Source organism: Symphalangus syndactylus, chromosome X, assembly GCF_028878055.3.
Source record: "Symphalangus syndactylus isolate Jambi chromosome X, NHGRI_mSymSyn1-v2.1_pri, whole genome shotgun sequence".
NCBI lineage: Eukaryota > Metazoa > Chordata > Mammalia > Primates > Hylobatidae > Symphalangus > Symphalangus syndactylus.
This window is the reverse complement of record NC_072447.2, coordinates 121,318,169-121,344,016: the sequence shown is the minus strand read 5'-3', so window position 1 is coordinate 121,344,016 and position 25,848 is coordinate 121,318,169.

Sequence of the window (25,848 nt, the reverse complement as noted above, 5' to 3'; positions counted from 1 at the left end):
CAGGGACTGGAGTCGAAAACCTTAGACGTCTACCTGGTATTCTATTGTACTACAGCTGAGCGGGTACTAAAACCGCAAGACACAGTCCTTCCAGTCTTCCTTCCCTTTTCCAAAGGCAGAGGAGTCTCACCCCATAGCCACCATTACCACAGGCCCTGAGGAGTTCTGCCAGACTACTGCCGATATTCCCTTAAGGCCCAAGAGTCTTCAGTCAGCTTGTGGTGAATGTTGCCTGTTCTGGGACTCACCTGTCAGGGCAGTGGGCTCCCGTCTGGCCCGGGGCAGGTCCAGAGATGCCATCCAACACTCAAGTCCTGAAATCAGTGACCCCAAAAGCCCACTTTTTTGTTCTACCCCCACTATTGCTATACCAGTACTTACGGTGTAAAACAAAATATCCTGTACTTTTCCCTCCACTTTTCTCAAGCAGAAATTTTACCCCATAGTCACCATAGCTGAGAATGTGCTGAGTTTCACCTGAAGCCAGCAAATCTCAGAGGCTCACCAAGGCCCTTGTATTAGTCCATTCTCATACTGCTGTAAAGAAATACCAGAGACTGGGTAATTTATAAATAAAAGAGGTTTCATTGCCTCACAGTTCCACATGACTGATGAGGCCTCAAGAAACTTACAATCATGGTGGAAGGTGAAGAGGAAGCAAGCTTAGACCTTCTCACATGGCGGCAGGCAAGAGAAGTACAAGCAGGGGAAATGCTAGATGCTTACAAAATAATGAGAACTCACTTACTATCATGAGAACAGCATGGGGGAAACTGCCCCCATGATACAATCACCTCCCACTGGGGATTATGGGGATTACAATGCAAGATGAGATTTGGGTGGAGACACAGAGCCAAACCATATCAGCTCTCAAGATAGTACATGTGTATTGCTGCTGGTTATTCACGGCTCATGGGCTCTTCAGCAGGTGATGAATGCTACCAGGACTGGGCCCTTTCCCTCAAGACAGCAGGCTCCCTCCTGGCCCAGGGTTTGTCTAGAAATGTTGTCTGGGAGCTAGGACCTGAAACGGGTGCCTCACAACTCTGACTGGTGCCCTATCCTGCTGTGGCTGAGCTGGTATCCAAGACTTCCCTCTCCACTCCTCCCTCTCCTCAAGCAGAATGAAGAGTGGTATCCACTCTTCCCTCTCCTCCTCTCTTCAAGCAGAATGAAGGTGTCTTTTTTAGAGATGAGATCTGTGCAGCCTAGGGTTAGGGGAGGCGTGATGCCAGCACTCTCTTAGCTGCCCCAGCTGGTGTCTTAGTATGTTGCTTGCTTCCCACAGTTCACTGTATCTGGGCCCAGTTCAGCCATAGGGCGCACCTAAGAGTGGCAGTCCTTATGGCCTAGACAGCTTTTCAAATTTACTTAGACAGTGCGAGTATTTTGGCCCTAGGTGGCGAGGTTTTCAGGAACTCAAGTTCAGACTGCTGGGATGAGTGATTTTCCCCCGGCTAGAGCTGGTTTAAATGCTCCCTCCATGAGTGAGCATCAGTTGAGTTTTGTTCAGTTTTTCTTTCTACTCTAACAGGACAGCACTGAGTTCAATGCCTCACAATTGCTGTGTTCTCTTTCCCCCAGTGCCCAGAGATGCTCTCAGCACTATACTGCTGCTGCTGGGAGTAGGGCAGGGATGGTGTTGGAGATTCAGGACTTTTTTCTTTCTCTTTTGTGCTTCTTTCAGTAATATGTAGTTACTGTGAGTGCTCTCCTCATTTTTGGTTCTTATGAAGGTGTTTTTTTCCTATATAGATAGTTGCTAAATTGGTGTGCTTGCTGGAGAATAATCGGTGGAGCCTTCTATTCTGCCATTTTGCTTCTTTGCTATCACTGGAATTAATTTTGGTGGTGACCTAGATCCTAAGATTTCCCTGGGTTTTGTTTTTGTTCATTTCTTTGTCCAATCTCAACCTTGAGCCTTGCGTTATCTTTAGTCCCATTTCCATTCTTTCCCTACCACCCCGTTTCTCCACAAGAAGAGCTCTTTGATTTGGCATCCATAAATCACTTAACTATCTGGTTTAAGGAGTGTTTAGCCCTACAGACTCTATCCTGGAGGCCAGGCACAGAGAGCTCATGTTTAAAAAAATGAAGAAAAATAAAAGCAGAAGGAGAGCAAGATGGCACAAAGAAGTTGGTCCTGTAATATCGCTTAAAAATTTGAAAGATCTGAAGAGTACCAGCTTTGACAGAGGAAAGAAAGAAAACCCACACAATAAAAGCAGTTGGTCCATTATCTATTTAGAACCTTGAGGCTCATGATCATGTATCGTAATCAATCTCTCTCCATCCCCCAGAAACCACTGCTGTATTCTGCCTTCTATGAAATGGCTCTTTTCCAGAAAGTTTTGTCTTCATTTCTCTACTCTCAGATTCACCTAGGGTAAGGGGCCTAGTTGAATTCTCCTTTAATGTCATTCTGACATTGTCTTTTCCCTCCACTTGGACAGGTCACTTTCCCACTCAGTTTCTTCATCTGTGAAGAGAGTGAAATGGAGAAATGACTTTCCATTTCCATCTTTTTTTAAAAATTGTGACTACAAGTTTCACGAAATAACATTCAGACTACTCATGGGTGAGGGACCGTGATATTTTTCTGTGCTATTCTTTTTTGTTATTTTAATTGCTTGCTGTTACCCAGTGAAACTGATATTACAACCCTGAGAGTGATGACTGGTAGTTTGAAGAACACTGAACTGGAGGGTCTTAAAGATAGTTTTCTGTTCAAATATGCTAAAAGTTAGAGGATTTATACTGGAAACTTGGCAAAACACGGTAACATTTATCCATAGCTGCAGCCTTGCTGAGTCTCTCTCTTTGAATTTTCCTCTACTTGTCAGCAATTATAAAAGTCAGATATTCCGCATCTCCAGGACATGGTTCCCTAGGCCTATCTGCCCTCCCATCTACCCTCCCATCCACACAGCAATGCCCAGGCCCATCCTCCCACACAGCAGTGCCCAGGCACTTAGCATTTCTAAACCCCAGTGACCTCATCTGTAAAAGAGAAATGATAATGCAGACATTACAGGTTGTGATAAGGGTAAAATGAGATCCTGGGTGTGAAGATGCCCATAAGGGTCATGACCTGCCAGTTCCTCAGGCTGAATGTGACCTGCAGGCATACTTTGTTTGTGCTGTACCATGCACACACTTCACTTTGCCACTGCCCCTACCGCTCCTATTGTCTAACACTCTCTGATAGCCCACATTAAGATTATCCTTAAAGGCATTTAAGTGCGCTATTACTGGCTTAGTTAGCATAAGTCATGGAACAAATTTGGCATTTAATGCAGGTCATTCTCTTTATTTTCCCTGGTTTAGCACTGTGGAAATCACTTAAGTCATGTGACCTCAGGCAGGTCTTTTAAACTCTAAGTCTCGTTTTCTTCATTAAAGTGGAAATAATACCTGTTCTGTGTGCCTTTCAGGGTTATTGGGAGGATCAAATAAGACAACAGATTCTTCATTTATTAACTCATTTGACCAACATTTATTGATCCATGTATGTCCCAATGGTAGCCTTGCCCATTCCTCCCAAGAAGTTTTCAGTGTCAAGGGGAAGACACACCTGGAAAAAGGTGCTGCCATGGAGCTCATGCACAGAGCTGGGGAAACAGGGGAGTAAGCATGAGAAGCCTAATGATAAGGCAAGCGTTTATTGTCAACAAGATTGTCAAAATATCAACCATGGGCTTGTATTAGTAAAAGGTTTTGTGAGAAGAGCAGTATTTTGGTGCCACAGATAATGCTATCTAATTATCCCTTACATGACTCTGCCACACTAGCTCTTTGTGTTATCTAGTGTCTTTTCCCTTATATCCTCTCATTTGTCTCCCCTCCCGCATCCTCACTGCCACAGACCTGTGAGGCAAACGTAGCTAGCTCTGTTATCCCCATGTCACAGATAAGGGAACTCAAGTTCGTAGATATTAAGAGATTTGCTTAAGATCACTTACCCAGGCAGACTTCTTCTCAGCTACCTTTCATAGACACATATCCTCTATTTTACGATGGAAACATGATGTATCAAAGGATGGGGTGTGGTGTGGAGTGTTTATTGCTGTCCATCATGCCCAACATCCCCCAGAACTTGGAAGGTTTTTGTGCTCTGGGATATGGCTGGCTTAACATTGCTTGGCCCTCCTGTGATTTGCATTTCCAGAGCTTTTCATGTAACATACAAATCATCTTTTCATGGCTTTTAACTGCACCACTGTTGCCCAGTTGTTCAGCTTCACCACAGTACTCTATCATAATTAAACTAGGCAAGATAACAACACAGACTCATGATTAACATATTAATAAACTTCACATCATATGTCCTGACAAGTTTCTCATTACTCATGATGCATCACAAAGTGATTCTCCAGAGGCAACTGAAGAATAGCAAGTCTAATTTTGGCAAATGAGTGATGATAAATTTCATTTCGTTCATCTAGGGAATGGTCATAAGTGAAAAACAAACCCAGGCACTACTTCAGTAGAGGTGAAACTGATGAAAATGCAAAGTGAGAGCTCCACTTTATTGAACCATGAGATTTGGACTTCTCTATAATGATCTAAAATAATTGAGAAACATTCAACAAAATAACTGACTAATATCAAGAATGTCCAGGCAATGAAAGACAAAGACTAAAGTACCATCATGGACTGGAAGAGACCAAAGAGATACAACAACTATTACAAAAGGGGACTTGGATTAGAACAGATCAGGGACATTCGTGCAAGAAACCTGACGAAATTCCAATAAGGTCTGCAGTTCAGTTAATAGTATTAAGCCAATGTAATTTTCTGGTTTTGATAATTTTATGAAGGTTATACAAGCTGTTAACATTAAAGGAAGCTAGGTAAAGAGTATATGTGAACTTTCTGGACTGTTTTTGCACCTTTTCTGTAAGTCCAAAATTATTTTAGAATAAGAAGTTAAAAATGATCTGAAGTTTATATGTACAATCTTAGCTGTCCAACATGAAATAAACCAGCCATACTGGAGCTAAACTCAGCACTTACTAGTGGGCATTAGTCTGATCCATGATTCTTCTTTGGCCTTATAAGCGAGTCAGATTTTGCAGGTTTTTACATATATAGGTAATGACAATCCTAGGCCAGGCTGAGGGATGATTGTGAAACAATGAGTGTGAGCATGGGACTGAGTTCTATGACCCTAACCTGCTTTCACTTCAATTTCCTCATTTAGAAAAGACGGAATTAAACTCAATTTTTAAAGAATGCTTTAAAGTTTTGAAATTTTATGGCATTACTTCTACCTCAACTGTACATGTTGAGGAAAATGAACCTTGGGAGAAGTTGAAACAGGGATGTCAAAGGAGGGACAACTTCTTTGGAGGTAGTAGGATTGGCAATAATTCTGGAGATAATGGTGACTTGTGAAATCCCTTTACAAAATAGCCAGGGCCAGTCCTATAAGTGTTACCTTGTTAGCAGATATGACATCCTATTGGATATTGGGGATAAGGGATGATGTTGGGAGCAGGATATGAGGTCAGCATACACTATGTGAAATGGTAATGGAGGATCCCTCTTTTGTCTGAGTATTATCCACTCACAGTGCCTATAAATGTTTTTTATTTTTCAGTCAGAACAACACTGTTGTCCAGGAAATATAAGTCATAGTCTATTGCAGAATTGTTTATATATACATTGTCTCCATTTTCAAGATGAGGAATTCGCAGAGCGATATGTTCCTGTGGCTTTGCCTGAAGTTACAGGAATCCAGTGAAGTAGGTTCCCCCTCACTTTTGTGTACTGTAATAATAGTAAAAATAGTAATAGTAATCATCACCATTATTATTATCACCCCTTTACTCATATAGCACTTTTAACCTTTCAAAGCACATTTAATTCATTATTACTTTGTTTCTTCCTATCTATTCTGTGCACTTGAGGTAGGCAAGGTAGATATGACTATTGACTTTTTTACAAAGGAGAATGCTTGGTAATGTTTTGGATATTCACCCAATAGTTATTTCTGGCTGAAAGAATGTTGTCATTGACTCACCATTTGAACATATTCAAACTCTTTGGAATATCCCACTACTTCTAAGGTGTCCCAAGTCACAATAATTGTCTTCTGCAAGAAGCCATAATAGAGGGAAGTATTTTTGTGAAGTTTGGCATTTAGAAAGAGTTAACAAGGGTAATACTGTGCTCGTAATAGAAAAGTCAAAATTTTATATCACCATTAAATGTAATATTTTGCTAACCCTTTTCTGACTCCAGTGCCTCTAATAATTTTGCCTGAGTATCTGTATTATATTTGTAATTATTAAAATCTGCTTTATTTTCTCTTAATACACTTTGTTTTAGACACACAAAGCCAATCCTATTTAAATTCTCCTTAGATTCAGGTTTTCCCACTGAATACTAGTTGAGCACATGTGAATATCATTAAATGAATAACTGTAATCTTCTAGTTCCTTTAAATAGTGAGGTGGTGGAAAAAGATCTTTAGTTCTGGGTATTAATCCTGTTGCAAATTGCTTATCTTTAGGAGGCCTCAAACTGCACTTATGCACCTTACTAGAATTTTGGTTGGAATTAAATTTTAGAAATATTTCCAGCTGAGGTAACACCTGTTTTGTAGAACCCAAAGGAAGAAATGACCTAGGCCCAATAGCTCTCTGGAAAATATAAGCATCATAGCCATGATTAGATAGTTACATTTGTGGTTGGCTGAATTTTATGATGGTTCCATAAGATTTCCCACCTTGATCCCCAGATTGTGAATACGATGACATATCTACAAAGGGATTCTACAGGTTACCTTAAGATAGGGTGATTATCCAGATGGGACCAATCTAATTATATAAGGCCTTTAAAAACAGAGCATTTTCTTCAGCTGGTAGTATAAAAGGAAGTCAGAGGGATTGGAAGCATGTGAAGGATTTCAGCAATCTTGCTGGCTTTGAAGATGAGGGGATAGAGGAGTCCACATGGAAAGAGCGACTAGAAGCTGAAAGCACCCCTGGCCGACAGCCAGAAAGGAAATGGGGAGCTCAGTCCTCCAGCTGAACAAAACAGAATTTTGCCAATGACTTAACGGACCTGTACCCCAGAGCCTAGCCTGGTCAACATCTTGATTTCAGCCTTGTGAGATTCAGAAGACAGAACACAGTTGAGCTCATTGACTTCCGGCCTTAGAACTGTGAGGTAATAAATAAGTGTTGTTTTAGGCTGCTAAATTGGTAGTAATTTTTATGCAATAGAAAACTAGTACAGATTCTCCTTGACTTATGGAGTTATGTCCCAATAAACCTATGGTAAGTTGAAAATATCACAAGTAACGACTTGCGATTCAGAGTTACGTTCATCTGGATGTAACCCTAGACTGAATGTGTATTGCTTTCACACTATAATAAAATTGAAAAATCTTAAATTGAGCCATTGTAAGCCAGGAAGAGCCTGTATACCATTCCATATTGTTGAAAGAACTAGGGATATTTAATCTGGATAAAAATGACTGAGGGGGAACATTTGGATAGTTTTTCATGTGAAAGAAGTAGTCAATATTCTGTTTTACTAATGAGCAGTGCTTTCCAATAAAACTTTCTGAGCTGATGGAAATGTTCTATAGTTATACCATTCAATATGGCAGCCACTAGCCACAAGTGGCTACTGAGAACTTTGATATATGACTACTTCATCTGAGGAACTGAGATTTAAATTTATTAATCTATAATTTAAAAAAAAATAGTACTGGTTTTAGATTCAAATAGCCATATTTGACTGCTGTCTGCTGAGTTGGACAGAACAGCTGTAGAAGGTTAAAGAAGGAAAAATGTGGCTGGGCGCAGTGGCTCATGCCTGTAGTCCCAGCACTTTGGGAGGCCTAGGCGGGTGGATCACAAGGTCGGGAGATTGAGACCATCCTGGCTAAACCCCAGCTCTACTAAAAATACAAAAAATTAGCCGGATGTGGTGGCGGGCACCTGTAGTCCCAGCTACTCGGGAGGCTGAGGCAGGAGAATGGTGGGAACCCAGGAGGCAGAGCTTGCAGTAAGCTGAGATGGCACCACTGCACTCCGTCCTGGGCAATAGAGTGAGACTCCGTCTCAAAAAAAAAAGAAAAAAGAAGAAGAAAAATGTATAGAAGCACCAGGCCAGTAGAGTTAATTTGGCATAAGCAAGACCTTTCTACTAATTGGATCGATTTACAAATAGAATGGCCAACTTTCAAGTAGTGAGTTCTGAGTCACTGAATGAGTTAAACAGAAGCTGGATGACTATGTGTCAAGGACACTATAGGGACGATTCCTGCTTTGGGAAGGAGGTTTCCCAGATGACCTCCATGGTCTTTTCCAATTCTGATACTGTAGGTTCTGAAAAATGGAAATAGTTTACTGAAGCAGTAACGGAGCTTCTCCGTGTGATATCAGGAAATAATGAACTTCAAGTAGAATTTCTCTCTCTCTCTTTTATATTTTATTTTCCCAAAATGCTAGGAAAAACATTTCAATTTTGGGGGGTAGAGGGGGGATAGAAGTTTTCCATAAATAAAAATAACATCTTTCTCAAATACAGTTTTTTTAGGTGAAATCCACATAAAAACCTTATTTAAAGTGTACGATTCTGTGGTATTTAGTATACCTACAATACTGTGCCCCTCTCTATATATATATATTTGTGTGTGGGGGTGGCAGTGGGAGGGAGAGAGAGAATCTGTTGAAAGAGGTGTGCTGTTTGCAAGAACCATCAGAAGGGGAGTTTTCCTGGACAGTGTGTAGAATCTTATTAGTATTCTTTGTTTTATGCCCTTGCTCCTAAGCTTGAATTATCTTCTTGCCTTTTAGATCATACAGGGTTTTAACCTCTAAAACAAGCATAAGTAGTTAAGAAGGTAGGGTGTGTGGTCATATTCGCTGGGACCTAATTCCTACTTATCACTCACTAGTCCATAACCTCATGCAACTTGCTTCACCTTTTTGAGCCTCATTTTCATTACTGGCAAAAACGAGATATAATAGTATCTACCTCCGAATGCTATGAGATTAAATGACCTGGTAGGAGTTACTTTGCACAAAGTGAAGTGTTCAATAAACATGATCTATTATCACTGTGATCAGCATTATTATATAGCATCAGCATCTGAAATGGCATGTGATATTTTTAACTCAGGAGAGGAGACCATTGTCTTTGAATGGCATATAAGACCTATTGACCAGTGAGGTGGGGCAGGAAGGAAGCACCATATGAGCTAGGGTCTGTTTTTTTCCTTTGGCACTACAAAAAGAGGTGCTGCCTCAGCAGGAAACATTTCTAAAATTTAATTTAGTTAGATGGCTGGAGAATGCCAGTCTCTTGAACAATTATTGCAGTCCTGAATCTACAGGAAAGAAAAGGAATTGTTTCTGTGATAATTTCTGTTAGTCCTGCTGCAGAACATTCTCATACTCCACTGACCTCTTCATCTTTACCAAGCCTTTCAGATGATGTCCGGAACTTCATAGGAGGTTGAATCTAGGTGTTATAGTACAGTCTATTTAGTGCATTATGTTGCAAGCTATTTGGAGATCTTTTGGTGAAAACTCTGTCCATTATTTGCCCATAGCATGATGTCATTAGGGAAAACCATATCTGTGACTTAAGTGCTTCCAGGGCTTTAGAAGAAAGTGTCAAGTGAGATGACAAGTTTTGTCTGTCTATAAGGTGCTTCCTGTTATTCTCCATAGGAATCCTTACGTTTGGCCAGCTTTTGGCTAGTTATCATGCTTTGTTTTTTTTTCTGGGAATGCTAGAATTTTTCTGGTGATTTAACCCATTTGTGGGTTTTAATGGTCTTTGACATTATAAAACCACTAGTTCCTTTTTTTCTGTTATTCGAATATTATTTTTATGACGATAAGAGGAATTTTATTGTAGTCTGTTGAAACGGTCCCATAAAAATGAATGTATAATTGAATGCAGTCCAACTGTTGGTACTATTTTAACTATGAATGTGAAATACTGTGAGATTTGCAGTAGACTTCTCTCATATGTGCATGTGGCTATATCAGATAAGGAAACAGACATATCTCGAGAAGAATACCTAGGGAGTTCATTTTGTAAGCAAAAACCCTTTTCAAAACACAATAAACTACGTGAGATTGAGGCTAAGAAACAGTAAGAAATAGAGAATATTTCTATACTCTGGAGAACACCGGAGAGAGTCAGGGGATCTGGATTTTGCTTGTGGATCTCCCACTAAGTAACTGTGTGGCTATACCTCATCACTTTACCTTTCTGGGTCTCAAGTTTCTTATTTGTACAAAGATAAGATTGGATAGGATGAACTCTGAGAATCCTGTCAGTTATAAACATCTGTGTTCCAATAATTCAACATGTTAAAAACAATTTTATCAGATTTGAGTGACTAGAAAATGTAAGGATTAGTGCTGAAGAGGAAAAAAATTGCCTGTGTTTGTAATTTTGCAAAAATTACTTTGGAATGTCTATTTGTGTTGCCAAGTATCGGTAGTTACAAAATCCTGTGCCTTAAGCCAATACAACTTCTCAGATCACAGCTTACTCTTTACCTAAACCATTCTTAAACAGTTCTACAATTTTCAATTTTTTTGTTTGATGTGACAATCCTTGAGGTTAGGTTTTGTACTGGTCCATTCTCACGCTGCCATAAGTACATACCCAAGACTGGGTAATTTATAAAGGAAAGAGGTTTAGTTGACTCACAGTTCTACAGGGCTGGGGAGGCCTCAGGAAACTTACAATCATAGTGGAAGGGGAAGCAAACACGTCCTTCTTCACATGGTAGCAGGAAGAATTGCTGAGCAAAGGAGGAAAAGCCCCTTATGAAACCATCAGATCTTGTGAGAACTCACTCACTATTACGAGAACAGCATGGGAGGAACTGCCTCCGTGATTGAATTATCTCCCACGGGGCCCCTCCCACAACCCGTGGGAATTATGGGGTTACAGTTCAAGATAAGACTTGAGTGGAGACACAAAGCCAAACCATATCAGGTGTTAATCATTATTTCCATTTCCATATTTGAGAAGAAGAATCTGAGGCCCAGAGAAGTTAAGTGACTTTTTCATGGTCGTGTGTTTAGTAAGTGATGTAACTGGAACATTACCCCAGGTTCCCTGCCTCTAGGACAAGTTCCCTTTCTACTCCTCTGTTTTGAATTATAATAATTATATTATTGAGCATTTTTTTGCACCAGATATTGTAAGATATTTTTATTAACTCGCTCTTCTTGTTTTCCAGACGAAGTAAGGTACGGAAAGCTGATGTATCTTGGTTAAGGTCAAACAGCTCTTAGGAGGTAGAGCTGAGATTAGATACCATGTCTGTCACACGTAAACTCTGTTATTAGCCATTATGCCTTGAATTATTACTATGTTTTTTAGCCTACTTTTTCTGAAGAAACCTCTTTCAAAGATTATTTCAATGAGCATATGATAACAAAGGCCTCAGAGGTAGGAGCTAAGAAGGCAAGTTTAGGCTAAGATGAACTCATCTGATCTCCAAATTGTATAGATGCATTTTCAGCTCTGGCCCAATCCTCACCCATGATATGTCCCCTGAAGTTTTGTGGTGTGGTTCTAGAAAAATGTTCTCTTCCAGCTGCTTGGAATATTCTTCCACCAGATGGACTTGCTCCTCCCTTCACTCAAACCTCTGTTCAAGCAACACCTTCTCTGAGAGGCCTTCCCTTAACACCTTATCCAAAGTAGCACCTCGGCTTTCTAACTCCTTATTTTGTCTTTTTTTTCTCCTTAGCACTTGTCACCACCAAAGATATTGTATTTGTTTACTCATTTGTTATTTGTCTTCTGCCATGAGAATATAAGCTCCATGAAGGCAGGGCTTTTTCTGGTGCATTCAATGTTATATTAACATTTAATATATTTACTCCTAGAACAGTGCCAGGCACATAGTATCCACTCAGCAAATTGTTGAAGAAATGAAAGGAAGAACAGTTAGTAGTGGCTGCTTATGCCTGAAGAGTAAGAATTTATATGTGAACATGGAAAAAGGCCACAAGAAATTCTGGCCAGCATCAGGAACCAAAGGGCAGGGTAAGGTGTCCAGCAGGCAAAAATCAAAACGTGTTCAAAAGAGTGGAAAGTGGAAGGGTTTACTCAAACAGCAATGCCCTCAGTAGTGGAATAGTTTAGTTAGGCTGTTCTAGCTCCATATATATGACCATTAAAATCTTCTAGATTTAGGTTTTTAGGTAACTGGATCTTCCCAAGTTTTAATTTAAACGGTAGATCTTGGGATATTTAAGCTCGACTAGGTCTTCAGAGGTCCCCAATCCACCTCCATCATAAGGAAAGTGACTCTTGAACAGGTGAAGTAATTTTCTGAAGGTCAAATATGGCCAATTACTAACTTATAAAAGTAACCAAACTGCCACAAATATTTTCAAGCATAGAATTTCAGTAGAACTTCAAGAATCTTTTGGCTATACAGAAACATATGGAGGTCTTTTAAAAATGATTTATGTCTGGGTCCCACTTCCAAAGATACAAATTTAATTGTGAGTCTAATTTGCAGACTGGGTTAAGAATCACCAGTTTGGGGGTTAGGAGAGTGGGTTTAAAACAAAGCTATGTTCAAATCTCATTTCTCTCATTTATGGCTGCTATGATATTGGGTAAGTTAATCTTTCTGAGCCTCAGCTTCCTCATTTATAATATGAACGTAGTCATGTACTGACCTCACAGGATTTTTGTAGAGATTAAATGAGATAAGGTCCACAAAGCACATAGCATGGTGCCAGAAACCCAGTAAGCACTTGATAAATGATAGCTGTTTTATTATTATTACTATCATGCCATATAATAGTCATTATTATTATGTGAAAAATTATTTTTCCTCTGTATTTAAAAAATGGCTACTTAAAAATTATATTAATGGAAGGATTAGCCAAATGATACAACTTGAAGCTATGAGACTGTCTTGATGTAGCTATGTGTAGGGTGATCTATTTAAAACAGATGTAGACTTACTGTAAAGTGGGACTGAAATATTTGAAATAGGCCTGCCTTAGTTATGTTACAGAAACCACAACCCTGAATTCAATGGGAATCATATTGATATATTGTCTCTTGTGTTATATTCCACACCAATGATCAAGGTTCATACTGTCTCTGGGTTGGGGCAGCTACACAGCCAGAACCAGGCCACAGAGAAGCAGCTGGGTTTTACCAGCCTGGGGCATGCTTAAATGTTGCTGTGGGCAAAGGAACAATTGCAGCACTGAGAGATGGGTTAAGATCATACAGAATATGAGAGGCGAGCTTTATAAATTCCTCTGTTTTCTCTTTTCTCTCTTGTGGATATTCTTGGAATATACATTTTAAAAACTATAATAATAACAACAGAAACTTCCTGCATGATAAAAAGAAGTCACTTGATGTTCACCAATCCAAATATTCTACCCATGGAAAGCCTGGTTTGCTTTTAGAGCAAGAGGGCATTGAGGCCAATTAATCTCCTTTCAGATTTTAGCTCCAGACTCAAACAAGAACTCTGTGAAATGTGGGGTAAACATTTTAGAAGAATGAAATGAGTTACACTTTAAAATGTGCATTTCAACTGGAGCTAATAATCTTAAATGTGGAAAGACTGGCAACAAACTCTCAGTAGTAGCAACACCATACTTATTTGAGTTTGGCAAGGAATATATTAGCCAAAATATCAAAACTTTGGAGTTGACTAATGAAGAGTGAGAAGCAACACAGGATGCTTGTAGATACCTTTACTTTGGGAACTAACTCTTCAAAAACTGATCCTTTGTGTGTATCAAATGTATTTAAAATAAATTTCAATTAACTAATCGTTGTGCTTTTAAGAACACAATGGAACAGCATCAAATTCTGAATGAGTACATAATTCTAGTTTAAAGTATAATTTTCATCAAAATGACTTGAAATTCATTTTGTAAATTATTGTGATATTAGAACTCTGCAGAAATATTGGAAGAATATTCCTTCCTAATTTAATGGAACCAATTTTCCTAACAGCATCTCCCATAATTTTATATAATCATTAGTCAAAATGTACAAATGTACACACATTGCCAGCAATAAGTCTCGAATAGGTTGGAAATGAACTTATACATCTTCCAGGTGGGTGATCACGTATTTTTCAAATTCCTTCATGGAAATGACATGGAAAACTTTGTAAGCCCGTTTAACCAGAGATAAGGAGGAAAGCTAATTAAGACCTGAGACACTTCTTGGGGAGTATTATAAGAAACAAAAAGCTTTTAACTGAGATTTGTTTCACTTTTTAAAAAGTAATCTCCATGTTCAGGTGATAATTTCTTCAGTTTCTTTTAAAATGATGCTTGTTTGATCATAGTTAAAATTGACACATGGAAAGTAGTCTTTATGTGCCAAATAAAATAAAGAAATTGGGAAAATTTGACAGATCTTTTTTTTTTTAGTAAACTCTTCTAATTTTGCATTAGTGGTTTATGTTAAGCACAGCTTCAAATGGCTATATTGTTAATTGCTAGCAACTTCCTGTGGGACCTTTAGCCTGTCTGCCAATTTGAACATTTTCAGTCATAAATCACTTAATACCTCCATCCTTCCCCCTTTCCCTTCCTGACTTCAGTTGCAGGATAAATATCTTGCCTTATATGGTGCTGATGGAACTTTGCAAGTTTGACTTAATCTCAGCACATTCGATGATATAGCTAACTCCTGTCATTTTTCCAACACCCAGAAGAATACCTTGCGTAGGCATGATCACTCTGTAGCCCACTCAGTAACATGAGTAATGATCTTTAAGTGAACCTCTGTAAGGGCTTGGATAATTTAGACAGGAAAATTGGAACAAGCGTGCATTTCTCTATAAAAGTATAAGTCTGATTTTCTGTTTAGTGGGACTATACAATCTGTTAATGCCAAAAAGCCTTTCAAAGGGCTGGAAATTTTTTCCCACAAAGCAAGGGAGAGTGTGGGCCTATGTGTTTATGTTGTGCATGTTTGCCTGTGTGTGTACATGTAACATATCTCTGGAGACTAGAATGGTAGATCAGCAGTTTCCTTTCAGGCTTACGAATAATAAGCACTGGAAAGAGGAACACATATGATGTTTTTCTACTGTTTCTTAGTGCCACAACATGTTCTGGGATGACTATTTGTGGTCCCAACCAGCCTCTGATGCTCTGCCAACTTCGCTTTAAAACCCTTTAGAGAGAATGGTATTTGTCCTCCTATATTGCTTGCTACTCTACTCAGCACCTCTTTGACAAGGGGAAAGAAAACAGGGTAGTTTGTTTTTTTTTTTTCCATTTACAGCGAGTAAATTCTAGAATAAGGAATCTCAAACTCCAAAGAGAAAACCCAGTAACAGATGGAAATCTTGACTGGGGAGGAGGGAGAGAGAGAGACCATTCAATTGGATATTTTCTAATTGTACTTATATCTCAAAGATTGAATTTTTCCTAACTCAAGGCTAGAAAGGGTAGACTATAGTATTGGGTGACATCCTGGGTAAGGAAGTCAGTGTAGGTATTGATGGGCTGTTACAGGAGCCCTATTATATAAATGAACTGGAAAAAATTTCTAAGAAACCATCCTTGAATTTGACTTGAGAATTATCACCATTTCCTACATCTACCATCTTGTTTGTTTTTCTTTTCTTTTTATTTATTTTTTATTTTTTACAGACAATTTTCTTTATATATATATTTATTACACTTTAAGTTCTAGGGTACATGTGCATCTGTTGGTAATAAATGCTGTATGTGTCATTTTATCTGGCCCTGATTAGGCTGATGTGCTCTTTTTTTTTTTTTGCCTAGGGTACAACGTGCAGGTTTGTTACATATGTATACATGTGCCATGTTCGTGTGCTGCACCCATTAACTCGTCATTTACATTAAGTATATCTCCTAATGCTATCCCTCCCCCTCCCCCGACCCCACAACAGGCCCCGGTGTGTGATGTTCCCCTTCCTGTGTCCATGTGTTCTCACTGTTCAATTCCCACCTATGAGTGAGAACATGCGGTGTTTGGTTTTCTGTCCTTGTGATAGTTTGCTGAGAATGATGGTTTCCAGCTTCATCCATGTCCTTACAAAGGACATGAACTCATCATTTTTCATGGCTGCATAGTATTCCATGGTGTATATGTGCCACATTTTCTTAATCCAGTCTATCATTGTTGGACATTTGGGTTGGTTCCAAGTCTTTGCTATTGTGAATAGTGCCGCAGTAAACATACGTGTGCATGTGTCTTTATAGCAGCATGATTTATAATCCTTTGGGTATATACCCAGTAATGGGATGGCTGGGTCAAATGGTATTTCTAGTTCTAGATCCCTGAGGAATCGCCACACTATCTTCCACAATGGTTGAACTAGTTTACAGTCCCACCAACAGTGTAAAAGTGTTCCTATTTCTTCACATCCTCTCCAGCACCTGTTGTTTCCTGACTTTTTAATAAGAACCTTAAGAAATGAGCTGCACCAGTGACAGCATCCCTATTTTATAGATGACCAAACTGAAATTCAGGGAGTTTACACAAGGTCACATAGGTAGGTTGTGGTCTTATCAGGACTGATTTTGTTTTCAGTTCTTCTATTGGTTACATCTATAACACAAAATAACTTTTATGTCCCTCTTTTATTTTTTGATTTTTGACTGAGAAGGATGAATAATTTAGTTCACCTCTAATATCCTATCCCTTCCCCCAACTTGATTTTTTTTCTGCAGTAAGTAGTAAGCAGTGCCTGTGTGACATGAGGAAGTCACTTCCCTTTCCTGAGCTCCAGTTTTCTCACCTGTAAAGTGAGAGTTAGGTCAGGTGCCCTCTAAGTTTCCTTTCAGCCCTGACCTAATACAATTAACAGTCAATGAGCACAGTATCTTAATCATTTATACAGTATCTGGTTCCTTCAGCTACATAGTTGTTCCAGTGGAAATATTACTGCTGTCTGAATGTGAATCAATGAAGAGTTAATGTTTAAACTTGGACCTCATGGTAACAACTGTGACTTGCGTGAGGAAGAATTTTAAGGTTTCTTTGTCCAATGACCTGCATCGACACAAGTGATCCAGAAAACTGCTGCTCACACTACATTATGACTGACTGCCATGCCACCAATAATGCTAAATGATTATGATAATCCCTGAAGGAAAAATGGAAGCACATTTTTCCCTTCGATCCATAATTGGCCTGATATTGAGTCCCAGAGACCATGCACATCCACTCTCTCTCTGTTGGTAATAAATGCTGTATGTGTCATTTTATCTGGCCCTGATTAGGCTGATGTGCTTTTTTTTTTTTTTTTTTTTTTTTTTTTTTTTGCTTGGGACTATTTTAGTCATCTTCACTCTTGGAAGATATGTTATATGTACACACACTGTCCTTCATTTTTAGAGGACAATTCAGACAGATTGCATTGTGCCAAGGCTGAGTTAAGAAAGATTTGTTGTCTTTTTCAGAAGGTGGATTTGGCAAAAAAATACATTTGTGAGTCATTGGTATATTTGATGAGAAAGAAAAAAAACAACATCCAGCTAATAGCTACATCTGTGGACAGTGTGATAAGGTGGAAAGAGTACAGGTTTAGAGTTTGGACAGTCCTGAGTTGAAATCATTCCAGTTCTGCCATTTACAAGCTGTGTGATCTATGGCAAGTTAGTTATTGCATAAGTAAAATGAATATGATAATGCCAATTCCTAAAGAATGTTGTAATTTATGAAGAGCATAGTCCCTGGTATAACATAGTGCTCAATAAATAGGATATATTTTATCGAGAAAGATAAACTGTCACCATCATCATAGTATTTCTGTTTATTTGTATGTTTCGAGAACTGCATAAGGAAAAAAACTCCAGGGCTTGTATTATTCCTCTGCATCTGCCACTGTGTCTAGCACAGTATTTGGGATATAGTCAGCATTCAATTATTGTTAGTTAAAGAAGTAAATGAATAAATGAACAACAGTAATACCAAATAAGTGACGCAGGTATTATTTCCATTTTTGCTCATCAGCAAGCTGCAACTACAAGGGGTTGTGACTTGCTCAACTGCTATGAGTAAGTTGTCAAAGCAAAATCTCACACCTACACCTTTTGATTTTAAGGTAAGTGCTTGTTAGCAGTATATCCTGTGATAATCGATAACTGTTTTATTCCCCCAAATTTAAGAGAATTAGTGAGTTTCTAAAGATTTGTCATTCATTCATTTGCCTTATGAAGTCCCTTTTCTAAGTAGGGTAAGTAGGACAATCTTATTATTTGTTCATTCATTCAACAAATTTTGAGTTGATTTTGAAGAAATCAGATGTTGAAGAAAAGCATGGATTAGAGTGGGTTCTGTGGGGCCCATAGCCTCGGCATAGAGCCTTTATTCTGTATCTCGTGGGTGTCTACAGATACATCTAGAAAAGTAAACTGTATTACCTGTGACACTTAGGCATATGACTTCTACTTTTTGGTAAGATTATCAGAGAAGAAAAATAACCTACATTCTCCTTTTTCAAACTTCTTGCCAAAGACTCATGTTCTTGATTAACCAAGCCCACTTTTCCTGATGGCAGGAGTAAGGAGAAGGGGTCCTTTTGTCGTTCACAGGGAGACGACTCAATCTGGACTTCACATTGGGCACATTTTTAGTAGTTATTCTGTCTATTCCCTTTTAGCATGAGAACAGGCAGATTTTCTTCACTGATCCCACCTGTGGTCTGACCATTGCTAACACTGACAAACTGGGGCAAGGATCTTACACTACTTCCAATGGCCATTTGGTGAGCCAGCAATGAGGCCTGAATTAGAACTTGGAATTCCTGAGGCCTGGTCTTGCACTTGCTTCAGTACTATAAGTGATGACAGCTGGGTATAACAAGGTTCTTTTGAAGATTTTTGACACTGAGCTTTCAGATCCTAGAGATGAAAAAATCAACTAGATGAACTACACTTATTAAGATATAAAATGTATAGTTTCTCTGTTGAATTCAGAAAAAAACTTCATTTGGTTTTAATACCTCCTAAAGCTTAATTCTTTTCAAGGCTTTACATTTAGGCTATCCAGCTGCTCTGAACAATTTTTAGCCAGTTGGATGAATTACTAACCAAAGAGATATTTTTCCAGTTTCTTTCTGTATTTCAAGGAACTTCCAGTCCTCAGAAATATAAAGACATCTCCCCAACTCACATTTACATCATACCCACATCTCTTATGCTTTGGAGCCCCTGCTCTGTCCTGGGAAGAGGATGAACATTGTACAAGTATGGGGCAGATATATTAAGTCATAATTTATGAGGCTGAAAAGAGAGAAATGATGATTTTTTTATTGGAGTCTAAAAAGGTAACTTGATGCCCAGATTGGCAAAGAACCTTTCAAGATTCTTGTATCCTGATAGCTGAGTGCTACTTCTCGTTAAAATAAAGCATTAAAAAGGTATTTTTTAGATACAGACAAGATACAATCGTAATTTTGCATGCAATGGCTAGAAATTTCTTGTGCAGAAACTATATTAAGACATTTTAAAAAAGGAATTAAATCCATTCTCTTCTATTTAATGATCCATGTCCATTCTAGAGGTAGAGAATGGGGAATGGATATGGGCAGTGAGGGATCAGCATGAAGAATTACAAAGAACATGTAGCTTGGAGTCAGAGGAATTGGGGTTTGCACAGAGCAGGAAACATAGCTGTAAATTTGGGCAGTCTCATTATTCTAATCTATAAACGATGTTAATAGTAATCATGTTATATTATCGATGTAAGGATTCAATATAACATATGCAAAACACCCCAGCACAATATCTAGCATACAATAAAAGCTAATAAATCGTATGTGTTGTTATAACCTGGGCTGCATTATAGTTCTTCCACCCTATGCTGCAATGGGGCAGCTTTGAATGAAGGGTGAAGGGGATGAAGTGTAACTCAGGGCAGGATAACAGCTGCTCAGAAGCTCTCATGGGCTCTAAAGTCAGATTATCTGGTTTTGAGTCCAGCTATGCCACTTTCCAGTTGCAGGATCCTGGACCAATTTATTCAACTGGTCCTCAACTTACTCATCTGTAAGATCAGAATCATAGTATCACTTCATAGGGTTGTTGTGAGGATTTACAGTCAATATATGTTCTTAAAACAGTACAGGGTACTAAGCATTCAATAAGTGTTAGCTGTCATTTTATTATTATAGAGTTTAAATAATTATCTGTCATTTGTATATTTTTGCATATAAAGCATTTAAAATGGTGTCTGGCAGTGGGCACTTGATAAACATCTATTTTCATTTCTTGAGTGTTTATTCTATATCAGGCACTGGGCTAAATGAAAACCCTCTGAAGCAATTATTCTCATTTTAAATGAAGAAATCAAGGCACATGTATGCCTATTTTTTTTAACTTTTTTTTTTTTTCAGGTGGGGTCTCACTCTGTCACCCAGGCTGTAATGCAGTGGCACAATCTTAGCTCACTGCAGCCTCTGCCTCTCGGGCTTAAGTGGTTGTCCCACCTCAGCCTCCTGAGTAGCTGGGACTACAGGTGCATGCCACCATGTCCAACTAATTTTTGTATTTTTTGTGGAGACGGGGTTTCACCATGCCACCCAGGCTAATCTTAAACTCCTGGACTCAAGCAATCCACCTGCCTTGGCTTCCCAAAGTGCTGGGATTACACACATGACACATGTTTTTTATTTGGTTTCAATATCACAGCTTGTCCTTTCCCTTCTAAGTTGGTATGTAGCAACTGGTATGTGGCAAAGTGGACTTTAACCTGGGTTCATTAGGCTCCAAACCCCACATTTATTATATTTCACCGTTCAGTAAATACTCATTGAATGAGGCAATATGTAGGATTAGTAAAGCTTGGATCAAAGATGGAAGTGAAATGGAATTATTCTCTCAATGCCAAGAATTGCCCTCCGTGTTCTGTGAGTTGGTAACAGCCAAGGAAGCAAGATCCTTGCAGAACCTCAGGACTGAGTCTCTGGTATGTTCTGGTATATATCTTTTTATCAAGGTTCCTAGATACAGGCTGAGCTAAACAGTAGGTCTACAAGGCTTTGCAGTTGTTGTTAATTGTTTTCAAGCATGCTGAGTTCAGGTCAATTTAGCTCCTTTATGTTTTATGCAGAAGTCTGATGAGAGCTGCTAATTCTGTTTATCATTTACAGAAGAAAAATAGCTTGAATTTATGGACCTGAACATACATGTTGCACATGTGATTTTATTACAACCACTCAGTCACTTTATGGTAATAGACTGGTTTATTCTCACATGTACCTCAGTGGGTTGATCCCAGCTAGAGAAAACCGGATTTTGTGTTCAAAAGAGTGGAACTGTCAGGATTAAAGAAGATTGTACGGGTATTAGTTCCTAAAGGGACTCCAGCCTCAAAAGACACGGACTCTCTGATCTTTACAGTGGTATGGGCTTTCATGAGAACTAAATTTATTGAGTGTCCCTCACCAGCCCCTTTCAACCAGAATGTTACCCTTGAGACCCTCTTTCCAGAATTTCTGGAGTGGCCGCTGGTTCTATGTGCTAGGGATGGTGCCATGTGCTTTACCTACATTATATTCATTTATGGATATATGGTTATTATTATCTTCATTAGCTTCATTTTATATGAAGAAAAATGGAGTCTCAGTTTGAGTGACTTGACCAGATCCTATAGATAAGAAGTAACAAAACTGGTATTTGAACCTGGGCCCATCTGACTCTCAGTACATGCTCATTCTACTACACTGTGTTGATGAAGGCATTTTGGACCACAAAGGGTTATAGGGCCTCAAACCCTCTTAAATGTATTATTAATCTGTAGGTGCTCATTAACAAACAAAATAGCTGTAACGATATTACAGATGGAGGACTCTGGAACTTCAAGATCACCAAGGCTGCTGTATGGTCTGTTGGGTGGAGTGCCCTTCCTAACTCAGAAATCAAAGGCATTGAAGAGTCTCAGGTTTTAGTGAGATAACTTTTCTATCACTGATCTGGAACATTTAAGTGAAGTATGAGATGTGTGTATAGGATATTTGTATTGTTTTAGACTTAAGCAGTTTGTTCAAAATGGTTACCTGTGGGGATAACTTCATTAGTTCTACAGAATCCAGAGACTGGTGTGGATACTTCAGTCAGTAAGCAAGTTCAGCTGGCAGGAGAGAGGGTGTTTCAAAGCATGACAGCAGTTGCTAATATCACCCCTTCAGGCTCTCCCATGAATTTTTCCAGAAAAGTCTGAGGTAAGTATTGAGATCACAGCGTAGCCACATTTGTGGGGCACGGTGCCAGGAAGAGGAATCTAGGTTAGGTTCCACGGGTGAGCTAGAGATGTTTTCCTTGGTGAACTAAGAAAGGAAATGAAATTAAGAACGGTAGAAAGGTATACAAGTGATCATGAAGGGCATTGTATTATTGTTCACTTACTTTTATTAAAAGCTCCATTGCATATTTTTTTCTTCTTTTTAGTTCCACTTGATAATTTAAATTTCAAAGTAGAATAGGGATCTTTAATATAGATCAGCAATCCTCTAAAATTTTAATTTCAATTTATTATTTAAGTTTACAGAATTTGCATTCTGTTTATGACTCTTCTTTTTTTTCCCTTGACCGTTCTTGTTTTTACTGTATTCTTTCCTCTTGTTCCTCTCACTTCTTGTATTACTGATAAAGCGTGCTTGGTTTTCCTTTAGTTCACAGGCACTCTAATGTAAACCTCTCAATTGACTAGTTGTTTTAGGTCTGTAAAAAAAAGCCTTGTTTGTTATACAGATGTTTTGTATGAAGAAACAACTAAGCTCTGCTTCATATCAACATGGTGCATTTCTAAATGATTTGCCTATCCCTTTGAATACTGAGGTACCTTCTTGATGAACCTTATGCCAAGGCCATATTGAAACAGTATTAAGGGCATGATGAAGGAGAAATACTTGAGATCACAGAGCTTGAAGTAGAACTCACAAACTTCCCTTCCTTCTGAGGAAGGTGAATGTCCTCTTTTTGTTAAGGTTTGGTTTACACAGAGAAGCTATATCTAAATTCTTTACTGTGCTGAGTATTGTTTGCATATTTGCAGCCATGTGAAAAACCCCAGTTCAGCATTTTATCAGCTCCTGAGTGACAAATTTGTGGCATGTTTTTGCTCTGCTCTCATCTTTCTTCAGAGCTTGTGTAACAGCTGTCTAGCATGGATCAAACTCAATGTGGTGACCATATTTTCCAATTGCAAGTGAGTACACATGGTCTGACACATTTCAGCGTACTTAAGGAGACAATGGAATGGAATACTTGAAGTCCAAACTGTTGCAGAAACTATAGACACCGTTCTTCTTAGGAAAACAGGGATGTTCAAATTTCATCAATATGGAAACATTCGTTAAAGCTTCTATTATATGTGACAGAGGATGCTGCCTTTCACCTATTGAACATTTTGCTTCTTTTAAGATTCCATAGTTGTCAATAGCTGAGATTTCAAATAGGGTAAGAAAGTTTTTTTTTTTTTTATACTTTAGGTTTTAGGGTACATGTGCACAATGTGCAGGTTTGTTACATATGTATCCATGTGCCATGTTGGTTTGCTGCACCCATTAACTCGTCATTTAGCATTAGGTATATCTCCTAATGCTGACCCACCCCCTCCCCCCACCCCACAACAGTCCCCTGAGTGTGATGTTCCCCTTCCTGTGTCCATGAGTTCTCATTGTTCAATTCCCACCTATGAGTGGGAACATGCGGTGTTTGGTTTTTTGTCCTTGCGATAGTTTACTGAGAATGATTGTTTCCAGTTTCATCCATGTCCCTACAAAGGACATGAACTCATCATTTTTTATGGCTGCGTAGTATTCCATGGTGTATATGTGCCACATTTTCTTAATCCAGTCTATCATTGTTGGACATTTGGGTTGGTTCCAAGTCTTTGCTATTGTGAATAGTGCCACAATAAACATACGTGTGTGTGTGTCTTTATAGCAGCATGATTTATAGTCCTTTGGGTATATACCCAGTAATGGGATGGCTGGGTCAAATGGTATTTCTAGTTCTAGATCCCTAAGGAATCGCCACACTGACTTCCACAATGGTTGAACTAGTTGACAGTCCCACCAACAGTGTAAAAGTGTTCCTATTTCTCCACATCCTCTCCAGCACCTGTTGTTTCCTGGTTTTTTAATGACGGCCATTCTAACTGGTGTGAGATGGTATCTCACTGTGGTTTTGATTTGCATTTCTCTGATGGCCAGTGATGATAAGCATTTTTTCATGTGTCTTTTGGCTGCATAAATGTCTTCTTTTGGGAAGTGTCTGTTCATGTCCTTTGCCCACTTTTTGATGGGGTTGTTTGTTTTTTTCTTGTAAATTTGTTTGAGTTCATTGTAGATTCTGGATATTAGCCCTTCGTCAGATGAGTAGGTTGCAAAAATTTTCTCCGATTCTGTAGGTTGCCTGTTCACTCTGATGGTAGTTTCTTTTGCTGTGCAGAAGCTCTTTAGTTGAATTAGATCCCATTTGTCAATTTTGGCTTTTGTTGCCATTGCTTTTGGTGTTTTAGACATGAAGTCCTTGCCCATGCCTATGTCCTGAATGGTATTGCCTAGGTTTTCTTCTAGGGTTTTTATGGTTTTAGGTCTAACATGTAAGTCTTTAATCCATCTTGAATTAATTTTTGTATAAGTTGTAAGGAAAGGATCCAGTTTCAGCTTTCTACATATGGCTAGCCAGTTTTCCCAGCACCATTTATTAAATAGGGAATCCTTTCCCCATTTCTTGTTTTTGTCAGGTTTGTCAAAGATCAGATAGTTGTAGATATGTAGCATTATTTCTGAGGGCTCTGTTCTGTTCCATTGATCTATGTCTCTGTTGTGGTACTAGTACCATCCTATTTTGGTTACTGTAGCCTTGTAGTATAGTTTGAAGTCAGGTAGCGTGATGCCTCCAGCTTTGTTCTTTTGGCTTAGGATTGACTTGGTGATGCGGGCTCTTTTTTGATTCCATATGAACTTTAAAGTAGTTTTTTCCAATTCTGTGAAGAAAGTCATTGGTAGCTTGATGGGGATGGCATTGAATCTATAAATTACCTTGGGCAGTATGGCCATTTTCACGATATTGATTCTTCCAACCCATGAGCATGGAATGTTCTTCCATTTGTTTGTATCCTCTTTTATTTCATTGAGCAGTGGTTTGTAGTTCTCCTTGAAGAGGTCCTTCACATCCCTTGTAAGTTGGATTCCTAGGTATTTTATTCTCTTTGAAGCAATTGTGAGTGGGATTTTTAACCCCAGTAAAGTCTGCTGAGTTTTCCTTGTTCACCATATCCGGTACTGTAGCCACTTTGCTATAGGAACTGCACATTGTGAGAATAATGTGTTTATGGGAAGATAATGGAAGTAAAGTACCATATTCAATTATGATTCATATAACCATAAAGGGCATGGCATGTGGCTAATATATAATGTGTTTATGGGAAGATAATGGAAGTAAAGTACCATATTGAATTATGATTCATATAACCATAAAGGGCATGGCATGTGGCTAATGTAATCAGTATCTTTGCTTAATGTTCCTATTTCATACATGAAACTTCAGAAGTGTGTAACTTTTAAGAATCTTACAAACTCTTGGCCGGGCAAGATGGCTCATGCCTGTAATCCCAGCACTTTAGGAGGCCGAGGTGGGTGGATCACTTGAGGCCAGGGGTTCAAAACCAGCCTGGCCAACATGACAAAACTCCATCTCTACTAAAAATACAAAAATTAGCTGGGCTTGGTGGCACGTGCCTGTAATCCCAGCTACTTGGGAGGCTGAGGCAAGATAATTGCTTGAACCTGGGAGGCAGATGTTGCAGTGAGCAGAGATCATGCCACTGCTTTCCAGCCTGGATGACAGGACGAGGCTCTAA